This window comes from Hyperolius riggenbachi, chromosome 4 (assembly GCF_040937935.1).
Source record: "Hyperolius riggenbachi isolate aHypRig1 chromosome 4, aHypRig1.pri, whole genome shotgun sequence".
Lineage (NCBI taxonomy): Eukaryota > Metazoa > Chordata > Amphibia > Anura > Hyperoliidae > Hyperolius > Hyperolius riggenbachi.
Window position 1 is genome coordinate 114,609,700 of NC_090649.1, and position 12,169 is coordinate 114,621,868.

At 45.1% G+C, this 12,169-nt stretch overlaps 1 long non-coding RNA gene across 1 annotated transcript in view; it reads right to left on the reverse strand.

Annotated features, from left to right (window-relative positions):
* LOC137570471 (uncharacterized) overlaps positions 1 to 5,917 on the reverse strand; it is a 32,908-nt gene extending 26,991 nt beyond the window's left edge. Inside the window, exon 1 of the long non-coding RNA XR_011031060.1 lies at positions 5,835 to 5,917. This is a non-coding gene — a long non-coding RNA (uncharacterized lncRNA). The remainder of the gene's footprint in view (positions 1 to 5,834) is intronic.
* Positions 5,918 to 12,169: the final 6,252 nt, after the last annotated feature.

Genomic DNA, 12,169 nt, shown 5'->3' on the forward strand with positions numbered 1-12,169 from the left:
CATTGTTGACTTACTTGTAAAATAAATGTTTGTTGACAAAGGCTGAGGAAAGGAAAAGTTTGCTTCCTTTCACTACATCAAGATTATTTGTTTTCTTTGAGATAAATGTTACTTAGAGGAATCCTATGTGAAAATGGTTCCTAGTAAATGGTTACCAGGCAACCACCAGTCCCATACAACATAGTTGGCGAGCCTGCTGAAGTAAGATATTTAAAAAAGGCATAGATCTTTTTGAAACCATTTCCCCAAACATTCTCTATAATGTTTATTTGTTTTACTTTTTTTGGTAAAAAAGAAAAAAAACCTAATGCATATTGAGCACAGCTCCTGGTGTACAGGACAGTATGAGGACCCATGCTTTGTGTATACCACTACTGCTTGGCACTTGCCTGATGCTTAGACAATCAAGGCAGTATCAAGAAAGGAATCATGCAGTTCTAGACTCCCTTGTCATATTCCTGGCCAGGATACCATTTGCATGTAATGTGTATGTTCTCCACAAGTTTCCACGTTTGGCATATTGGCAAAGCTAATTGTTTTAACCCCAAATCTCGCCTTAGATTATTGTAGAAATGTTTAGTAGGGATTAGATGTTGGGTTCCTCAGAGGAAATTTAGAGAAGGACATTATTTGGTGTTTTCTGTACAGTGTTGTAGAACATGAGAGTGCTGTGCAATAATATAGTTGAGTTTGTATGTGATTTCATTACCCATTTAAAAAAGATTTGTTAAAAACGATTACAATTAAATCCTTCATGCAGAGGAAGTAAGTATACAAAGGGTTAACAATTATTGAATATAATACAGCCATGGATAAATTGCTGGAAGTAACTGACTGATGGTTTTAGGCCATATGGAGAATTGATTTGTGTAATAGTCTGTTAGAACACATGCTAGTGATCTCTGTGGAGATTGATCCAATTGATACACACAAGAAACACTAGACATTGATTAAGAAATTCATCCATTTTCTGTTTATTTGAGATTGTATGGCACTTTCTGTCTTGTCAAAAACACTAAAGGTGGCCATACACTGGCCCGATTCGCGGCCGTTTCGACAGCAGATTCGATCCTGGGATCGAATCTGCTGCCAATCGTTTGCGCTAAACGCACCCGCCGATCCGATTTCCTCCCGAAATCGGATCGGTTCGTCGATCGCGCCGTGCGGGAAATTACCCTCGATCGCCCACGGGTAGGGAGCGCGTCGCTAGCAGCGGCCGATCCGATCAGGTATACATTACCTGACCCTGGCTCCCGGGCGTCTTCTCCGCATCTTCTCTGCGCTGCACCCGCTCCATCCTGGCGCTTCCTGTCACTGCAGTGACCAGGAAGTTCAAATAGAGGGCGCTCTATTTGAATTTTCTGGTCACGGAGTGACACAGGAAGCGCCGGGATGGAGCGGGTGCAGCGTGGAGAAGATGCGGAGAAGATGCCCGGGAGCCAGCGTCAGGTAATGTATGCACGGGGGGGGGGGGGGGGGGGACAGGCGGCAGCGGCGGCTCCACAGATTGTGATCGGTTTCAGGCTGAAATCGATTCACAATCTGTTTGCAGTAAAGGCAGCCATACGATCCCTATCTGATCAGGTTCGATCAAATAGGGATCTGTCAGCTGGTCGATCTAATGGCAAATCGACCAGTGTATGGCTACCTTTAGTGTTGGCTATTGAGTGTTGGCTGCTGCAGGTGCTTCTCACAGGCACCATCAACAATGCTTGACCATCACATTTAGTGGATTAAAAACCTTTGTTCTGTTTGACACAATGGGTTCAATAACCTGCACTTTAGAAAGATGTGTAATAATGAGGGATTTATTGAAGGACCATTGATCGCTATTAAGAGTATAGTAAAAGTAGCACTGTTTCCTTGTTTGAAACCTAAATTGAGGCTGAACATTAAAAATACATAGAATGGTCTACTAATCCTGCTCATGCCAGCATCACTTATTATAATGTGATACAATTTTCATGCATTTATGGCCATATGACCACACAGAACTCCACATCTTAGAAAACTGGCAATGCAACTCTGACACAGCAAATTACACATCCCTAATTAATCTCTATGGAGGGGGGCTGAACATTTATCAGTGGATTCCAGAGATAGGTGAAAACGGGTAAGTATGTGCCCATATGCACTCATAGCAGCAAAAGATGCCTTGGAGGTACCCATTATTTTCAATGTTGGTATTTCTTAAATACCATAAATGTAGAACAAATAATTAGGGTATGTTATATTCTTGATGTATCCTTTCCAATTTCGAAATAAAGGTGCAAGGAAATTTGGGTGTCCCGGATATAGCTGATAGTAGAATATCGGTAACATTTACTAATCTACTGTTTTAAAGTGAATTACCAAGGGGTAAGCAGCACAAACCAATTTTTTTTATGCAATTCTATGCAAAGCATGCATGCAGCGCTGGAGGTCACCAGACTCCATAAGAAATATATAAGTACAGAGGGGCTGCAGCACACAACAGAAAAACAGTGACAGGGGCTCTCTTGGTTACGCTTTAACGCGCTTAAGCTCACCAACTGCTCCAAAGTGTCCCCAATCTGGTGAGTCCTACTCTACCATGCAAAATGCCAGTTTTTATAACCAGTCTAGTGGGAACTAAACCAAAAACGCAAAAGTCAACTAGATGGAAAAAAAGGAAATTATAAACACCTCACCCTTCACTAGCTACCAAACAAACTCTCTGAACATGTGCAATGCACTCATTTATATACTTAACCGTGCTAGAGGTGGGCGTGGTCATGCAGGCTCACAGGGGAAAGTTATAAATAAATTACCAAGGGGTAAGCAGCACAAACCAAATTTTTTTATGCAATTCTATGCAAAGCATGCACGCAGCACAGGAGGTCCCCAACCTCCATAAGAAATATATACTTACAGAGGGGCTGCAGCACACAACAGGAAAACAGTGACAGGGGCTCTTGGTTACACTTTAACGCGCTTAAGCATGCTTTGCATAGAATTGCATAAAAAAATTTGGTTTGTGCTGCTTACCCCTTGGTAATTTATTTATAACTTTCCCCTGTGAGCCTGCATGACCACGTCCACCTCTAGCACAGTTAAGTATATAAATCAGTGCATTGCACATGTTCAGAGAGTTTGTTTCATAGCTAGTGAAGGGTGAGGTGTTTTTAATTTCCTTTTTTTCCATCTAGTTGACTTTTGGGTTTTTGGTTTAGTTCCCACTAGACTGCTTATAAAAACTGGCATTTTGCATGGTAGAGTAGGACTCACCAGATTGGGGACACTTTGGTGCAGTTGGTGAGCTTGAGCGCGTTAAAGCGTAACCAAGAGCCCCTGTCACTGTTTTCCTGTTGTGTGCTGCAGCCCCACTGTACTTATACTGTTTTAAAGTGGTAATATAGGTTACTGATATTTTACTACAGCTTAACCTAACCCTACTCTCAAACAGAACACTCCCCCCTGCGATGTCTAACCCCAACCACCAACCCTGCCGATACCTAACCCAAACTACTCTCCCTGCCGATGCATAATCTTAACCACTCCCCTTCCTAATGCCTAAGCAAAAATCTGCCACAAAGCTTACAGGCAGACCTGTAAGCTTGACAGCCATTATAATAAATGTTTAAAGGGGAACTGAAGAGAGAGGTATATGGAGGCTGTCATGTTTATTTCCTTTTAATCAATACCAGTTGCCTGGCAGCCCTGCTGGTCTATTTCTCTACAGTAGTATCTGATTAAAACCAGAAACAAGCATGCAGCTAGTCTTGTCAGATCAGACTTATAAGGCTGAACCACTGAAACACCTGGTCTGCTGCATGCTTGTTCAGGGGCTATGGCTAATAGTATTAGAGGCAGAGGATCAGCAGGGCTGCCAGGCAACTGGTATTGTCTAAAAGGAAATAAACATGACAGCCTCCATATACCTCTCTCTTCAGTTCCCCTTTAAAGGTAACCAAGGGGAGGCTATACAAAATTGTATATGTATCACATAATTCACAAGATAGAGGACTAACATACTCAAATTTTATAAATCGGTGAATGAAAATGTAAATGTTGCAAAGGAATACATGTAGTATTCCTGGACTTTGAATGCTTTTGACACTGTTCACCACAATAGTCTGATGCAGAAGCCGAAGATGCAGGGACTGATAGCAACAGGCTGCTAAGGGGTTACTGGGGAGGGGGTTAAGATGTTTAATACTGGGAGCAGGGTGAAATTGGGGGGGAGGGGGGGGGGCATGAATCTTTTGTAGGTGGCCCTCATGGTCTGCAGCTACGCCCCTGTGCTGCTGAATCATTCTCAATACATTTGCCTCATCTACATTGTATTAAATGCATCGACAAGATCCCAATCTTGGCTCCTCTTCTAATGAATATTATACTAATTGTGAAAATGCAAGTTGTGATGATCAATGAATGGAAGAGAAATAGTAATTTTCACAGGAAAATTGATCTTGAGTAAATAGCATGCGCCTATCTACTGCCTAAGTTCCTGTGACAGCTTAAAACCAACATTTTATCGAGAAAATTTTAAATTACCCATACACTCAGAGATGGAGTTTAGTAACCCTATAATTTGGGAAGAAGTGTAATATTTAAAATGAGTAACTACATAATAACCACAGCTTCGTAAAAATGAGCATCATTTGTGCACAGCACTGATCGATACCAAAAGATAGGCAGCTAAATCAATATTACAAGATGAAGAATGGCAGATCAGAATTAAAGATGGACACACATTCTAGTATCCTACGGTAGCATAGACGTAAGGCTAAGTAAGAGGAAATGAACTTTCCCTTTTTCCATAACAGTCTGCCAGGCAATAACAATTGGATATTTTATTTCTGTCCTACAAATTAATTTAAAAAAAAAAGAACTCCACTAAAGCACGTTCTGTATCTGAACGTCTTATGATAAAACCACCTAATAATATAGAAAATGCAGCAGAACCAAAAACTAATGGCACTACTAATGAATTGGAACATCTTAGTAAATCTAAACTTTACACTTAAATCAAGCCTGAGGTGACAAAAAATATCAATGAAAGTTAGATTCTTAAGGGAAACCTAAGATAAAATAAGCATCCTCTATAATAAAACCCTACTGTCTCTGTGTCCCATGTCCCTGTATGTGTCCCACATGCGCTCTGCGCATGTACAGGGACGCAGAGATATTGAGGGAGAGTGACACGTGGCGAGCGATGACGGGCGAAGGGGCGGATGTGGCGGCGGGCGTGTGCGGGTGGGCGAGCGCGTCATGTATGCGCGCGCGGCAGAAATGTGCGTGCTCGACAGGTGCATGCGCAGTGACAGACCTAGCCCGTATTTAAATGGGCTTAGGTCCACTAGTATACTATTGATTTATACTTACCTGGGACTTCCTACAGCCTCCTGTAGTATATCTGCTCAATCCCCTCCATTTTTCTGCAGTGGGCTCCCTTACCATGCATTTTGCACATGCGCAATTTGACTATAACTTGCTTGTGCAGAACAATGGTGATGATTGTTCTGCACAAGCAAGTTATAGTCAAATTGCGCATGTGCAAAATGCTTCCAGCCAGTAGCTGGGATGCACATGTGGCTAAGCCTGCACAGTTGAGCACAACTGGGTGAATCAGGGAATTTACTGAGCAGATGGACTCCAGGGGGCTGGAGGAAGCCCCAGGTAAGTATAAAACCTTATACTTACTTTATCTCAAGTACACTTTAAAGGACCTCTGTTGCGAAAATCTTAACATTTAAAATACATGATAACATATACAAATAAGAAGTATGTTTCTTCCAGAGTTAAATGAGCCATAAATTACTTTCTTCCTATGTTGCTGTCACTTAAAGTAAGTAGTAGAAATCTGACATTACCGATAGATTTTGGCCTAGCCCATCTTCTCATAGGGGGTTTCTTAGGGTTTTCTTTATTTTTAAAAGCACTTAGTGATTGGCAGTTGCTCCGTCCAACTGCCAAAAAAGTGTACAGTGAGCAGGGAGGCTGTCCAGCATCACTGTATAAATCTTTTTGATGGGATGTCTTTATCTCTATATATAATTTTCAAGTGTCTCTGTGTCTGTTTTTGTCCCTGTGTCAGTGCTTTTTAGCACTGTGCATGCGCAGGGACAAGACGCAGAGACACTGCCAACGGTGCCGAGAGCTGGAGGACGGGACCGGAAGGGGCGGGCGAGTGTGCACGCGGCGGGCGTCACGGGGGCGCGTGCGGCGGGCCTCACGGGGGGCGGGCACGTGCGCACGGCAGGCGTTATGTACGTGGCGGTATAGTGACAGACCTAGCCCGTTTTTAAACGGGCTAAGTAACTAGTAATGAATAAAGACCATGGTGAAATTTCTCAGCAGTGAGATAAATTATTGACTTGTGCAGTAATTACCTCAACACATGTCAGTAAATGTTAATTCATAAAAACGGTGCATCAATGCAGGTCAGTAGTGTTGATCGTGATGAGTAATTTTGGTTTTGTGAAATTAAGCATTATTTTTTCAATTCATTACGGTTTTGTGGGTAATCTTGATTTCACACTATTTATTATAATTTTGGTAATAAAAGTCTTGAGAAAGTTATTGTAACGATTGTGGAACTTTCTCCGTGATCAGCGCACAACGCGTGCGCTGACACGGCGGAAATCCTCCACAAGCGTATATTTGCAGGCACCCAGCAAAAGGTGCTACGCACCTGTAGAGGGAAATTCCTGTCGGCAGATGGCGCTGGGGAGTGCAGAGGAACCAATCCTCTGTACCTCCACAAGTGCCAGACAGGAATTGTACGAAGCGCAAAACGCAATCGCAAGAGAGGCGATTGCGAATGAGATTGAGCAAAGGGATAGGTTGTATGTGTGTGCGCCAATCCAGTCGCCACCCCGCGACCGCGCACACACAACAGCAGATACGAAATAGGAACACGATCGCGAGAGGTGCGATCGCCAGACGTGACACAAGGCAGATCAGAATAGAATACGAGGGTAGCAAAGGCACAGCAAATACAATAAGGAGATACGGAAAATAACAAACGCTAGCTAACCGCGAACACCGCACTCATTCGCAACAGTGCACGCGGTTATGCGCGATCTCCACGTGATAAGCACAATAGAAACAAGCACGCCTAACTAACCATTAACAGACAAACATGAAACAGAGGACGCGAGCGCTTGCTTAACGGTTACCTCACCGAGCCTGCAGCAAGCGTAGCGGACAAGACAGACACACGAAAACGGGGACAAACGAGAGATAGGATCCACAGCACTAGCGAAAAGTGGCTAGCGTGATCCAGGTACAGAGTAGCAGAACAGAAGGATCCCCAGCGCTAGCGAAAAGTAGCTAGCGCGATCCCAGAAGACAGAACAGAAGGATCCCCAGCACTAGCAAAAAGTAGCTAGCGCGATCCCAGGAGACAGAACAGAAGAGATAGCTGGTAGCAACCGCTGCACCAGCTATACTCCAAGAACAGAGATCAGAACCATTTCCTGTCGACCACCATTGGAGCAGGACAATGGCAACATGCAAGACAAGACAGAACAGGCAATACAGATAATACAACCTGACTAGGCTAGAAGGGGAGCCTAAAGCAACCCCCAGGAATTAACTATACTAGATAGCAATGGCTGACACTCCAGCAGTGTCCATCAGGAACAGACCATGGAAAGGAAATGACCAGCGAAGCATTGTGGGAAAGACATAGTACTTATAGTACACGCCTCCAATGAATGTGGCCAGGCAATTTGCATGACAACGTATGCAAATTCCTCTGCAAGCACAAGCTGCAAAACTGACAGAAACTCTTCTTTCCAGAGTCCTGCAGCATGCAAACCTACACAATGGTCAAAGGGCTGCCTGCCTGCACAGGCAGCTGAGCAAATCATCACAGTACCCCCCCCCCCCCCTCCAGGGTCGAATTCCAGACGACCCTCAAAACTGCTATTAGCAACAGACTCAAACTGAAGACTTATGAAGGTCGGGGCAGCCCGACAAGGTCCAATTCCAGAGTCAGTCCACCCGAAACCGACCTCATCGGAAACAGAAGCCACCGAAACATGCCCATCAGTACTACCAGTCTCAGTATAACACCCATCAGGACTGTGAACGCCAGAGAAGAAGCCATCGACACCCTCCAGACAATACCCACCACCTTCCAAGGAGCGTGCGAAAATACCAAACCTGCCACAATACCTGTTCGAAGTGTCCCTTACAACACAAAAGCCACCGTTGATCTTATCCAGGGGACCAAGCAAAATTTCTCCCGGAATCTCCCAGAACCTTTTGAAGCTCCACAGAGATCCCAAGAGGGCAGAACAATCACCAGGCTCACATGGAGAATTACCAAGAACCCCCATGGAACCAATGACAATTCCGGATTCAGAATTACGAGGACACCCATCAAGATCAAGACTTTCAGGGACCACTTCTGGGCATGCAAGCAGGCAGGCTAAATCAGAGCATGTCTCCACCGAGGAAGCATCTGAGTACGCTGGTAACCGAGGCACACTTGGGCTTTCTGGGTCACAGAGCACACTGGGGTACACCAGCACAGGAGAAACCTCAGGACATGTCGGGGAACTGCCAACCTCAGAATCCGGCACGAGGAAACCAAAACCAGGACTGGGCAGAGAATCATCACGAGCAATGGTCTCAAGCACTGGACTTTCAAAAGAAGACTCTGATTCAAATTCGGAAATTTCTGTGACTGCAATATCATCATTGACTACACATGACTGAAGCTCCACCAGAGCTGAAAAGGTAGCCAGCAAGGCAGCAATGCCTACGGAAGAGGGCAACACCTCAGAAGGACTTGGGGGACAGGAGACATCTCCTACAAGTTCTGCACCCTTTGGGAGGAACTCGGAGACCTCCAGAACATCAAACAAGACCTCAGGAACATAATTTTTCAAGTGTTCTAGGAAGGATTCTGAACTATCCATGTTACAGGGCAAAACTGGAACTTTATTTTGTGGACAGGGCAGATGTCCCAGGAATGGTTCCACCATAACCTGAGACTGGATCTCATCATCATGAGGGGAATGTACAGGTATATTTACTGGAACACACACTGACTCCCTAACTTCATTCTCACTGTACCCAGAATTCTGTGTGGCAGTCAAACTAGCTTGTAACTCCAAAACTGCAGAAAAACAAGTAAAAATAGCAGCAATACCTAGACGAGCCTCTAGGGGCAGGGCAGGAGATATTGTACAAGGCAATGTTGACTCATCCAGAGTACAGGGTGGAGAGTCAAAACTTCCCTCAGAGCAAGAAAGGGACTCACAAATGTCAGTGTGATTGGACACCATATTGTTATTCATGGTACAGGGCAGGTTCAGAGAAAGCGTCTCTGAATAAGGCAAAGAGGGTTCAGCATCAGATTCGCAAAACCGAAGCGCTGTCTCACTCTTAGATTCGGCTAACAATGTCGAATCCGAGGAATCAGAACGCAAAACCTGCAAATCAAAATTCACTTTAGGTTGTGAAACTGACGCTTCTATAGCGCAAACCTCCGCAATCTGCGGAGCAGACTGCAAGGCATCTAGGACCGAAACGCTGGAGCAACTGTCCCCAGGCAACGGGCCCTTACAGGTGTGAACAGGGTGAGACAGAGACTCATCTGCAGAAGAAATAGTGACATCAACAGGACAAACTTTATTAGGCATATTAAATTTACTTTTGACGCTGCATAGTCGAGAACTTTTCCCCATAGCAGGGTCACAGACGGAAGATCTCAAAGATCTGTTTCTAAATGACAAAGGATCCCACACATCCTTGAGGAAACCGGCAGACTCATGCCGATCACAGTCTGCAGGAACATCCGAGAAACAGGCATCAGATCGCACAGATTCAAACTGCACACTGTCAGGAGCGAATCCTTCAGGATTCGCACAGGAATCAACTACAGCGGCACACTCATTCATTTCAGATTGCACAAAGTCAAGACTCACATGCTTTACCCCAGAAAGGCAGGAACAATCATCCGACAACAATGTCTCTTTATTGGAATCAATTGGTTGGTGTGTGTGCAACTCATCCAAAATCGTTTGCCATACATAGATCACCAGATCCACATCATCCTTGTCACATTCATCGGAATCAATCAGAAGGTACATAGAGTCAAGACAAGCATTCAAGACATCTTCGCTTTTTGCGATGTAAAAATCGCAAAAGGCTTTCCAATCAAAATCAAATTCCTCCAGCAAGGCCCCAACATCCCAGGAAGCAAATGGGGGTTCAAACAGGCCAGTATCCAAATAATCTCCATAGGGTTGGAGTTCAGGAACAAGAACAGATTTTTTAACTGCTTTAATGTAGTGTGCGATCCTACCTATAGCAGGATCCACATAAGCTTTGGATTGGGGCAAAAAACCTGGAAACTGATCAGCAGATGCATTATAAACATCATTATCATACTGCATGGTTTTGCCCATTTCAGACTTGACAGAAATAACCTCTTGATTTGTGTTTGCTATGGGCAACGGATCTTTCCGCTGGGAAGCCTTCCTAGATCTTTTACGTTTAGACTTAGAGGCTTTGGATGGCTGCTTTATGGATGAAAGAGTAGATGGAACAGCTGATTGAGCTGCTGACAACAACTCATTAAGGGGGTATGGTAATTGAGGTAATCTCAGCCAATTGTGAATTAAAAAGGCCAAGAATTCCAGGGGTCTTTGACTCAGGGTGGTATGATTTAACACATCATAACCCCACATTGACATTTCGCCCCCCAACAGAATGTAGACCATTTGGGGGGCCCAGGTAGACACTGGGGTGCATTGGAATTCAGGGTTCGCTAACAGTTTCGTACACTCAGACAAAAATTCGTCTGCTGATTCAGGTTCAAGTTTTTTAAATCTCTTAACCTCCTTGCCGGTTTTCCCGACCTGAGCTCGGGGTAGAAAAAATAAGCTGTTAGCGGTGATCCCGAGCTCAGGTCGGGGTAGGCATTGCAGAGCTTTACCTGTAGTTTTGGAGTCCCGCGCGCGATCTCGCTGCGCAGCGGGACTCCAGCCTCTCTCCCCGGCAGTGTGGGGTCTTTCCCTGGCCGCCGGGATCCCCCATGTCCCCGCTATTCTTCCGGGGACCCGGCAGCCAGTTGGAGCAGCGCAGCCGTGGTGGCAGCAGCAGAGCGGTGGTGGCAGCGTGACGTCATCGGGGGCGGGGCTAATATTGAAAACGAACTTCTCTATATTAGAGAAATATAGAGAAGTTCATTTATATGTATATTAGCGCCATCTTGTGGGCAAAGAGAAAACTGCAGCACAGGAGCCCAGGAAGGTACTTTTTTTTTTTTTTTTTGCTGCAGATCTCCCTGCCAGAATGATTTTTTTCAGGTTTTAGGGTCTGAAAGAGTGGAAAAAAATTGCACCGCTTTTAGACCCTAAAATCTGGAAAGAATCAGACCGCCAAGGAGGTTAAAGGTACAAGAGCCATATTCGACAAAATCGTACAAATCGGAAATTCCGTCTACACTGGGGTTTTGGGTTGGGCTGGACATTCTGTAACGATTGTGGAACTTTCTCCGTGATCAGCGCACAACGCGTGCGCTGACACGGCGGAAATCCTCCACAAGCGTATATTTGCAGGCACCCAGCAAAAGGTGCTACGCACCTGTAGAGGGAAATTCCTGTCAGCAGATGGCGCTGGGGAGTGCAGAGGAACCAATCCTCTGTACCTCCACAAGTGCCAGACAGGAATTGTACGAAGCGCAAAACGCAATTGCAAGAGAGGCGATTGCGAATGAGATTGAGCAAAGGGATAGGTTGTATGTGTGTGCGCCAATCCAGTCGCCACCCCGCGACCGCGCACACACAACAGCAGATACGAAATAGGAACGCGATCGCGAGAGGTGCGATCGCCAGACGTGACACAAGGCAGATCAGAATAGAATACGAGGGTAGCAAAGGCACAGCAAATACAATAAGGAGATACGGAAAATAACAAACGCTAGCTAACCGCGAACACCGCACTCATTCGCAACAGTGCACGCGGTTATGCGCGATCTCCACGTGATAAGCACAATAGAGACAAGCACGCCTAACTAACCATTAACAGACAAACATGAAACAGAGGACGCGAGCGCTTGCTTAACGGTTACCTCACCGAGCCTGCAGCAAGCGTAGCGGACAAGACAGACACACGAAAACGGGGACAAACGAGAGATAGGATCCACAGCACTAGCGAAAAGTGGCTAGCGTGATCCAGGTACAGA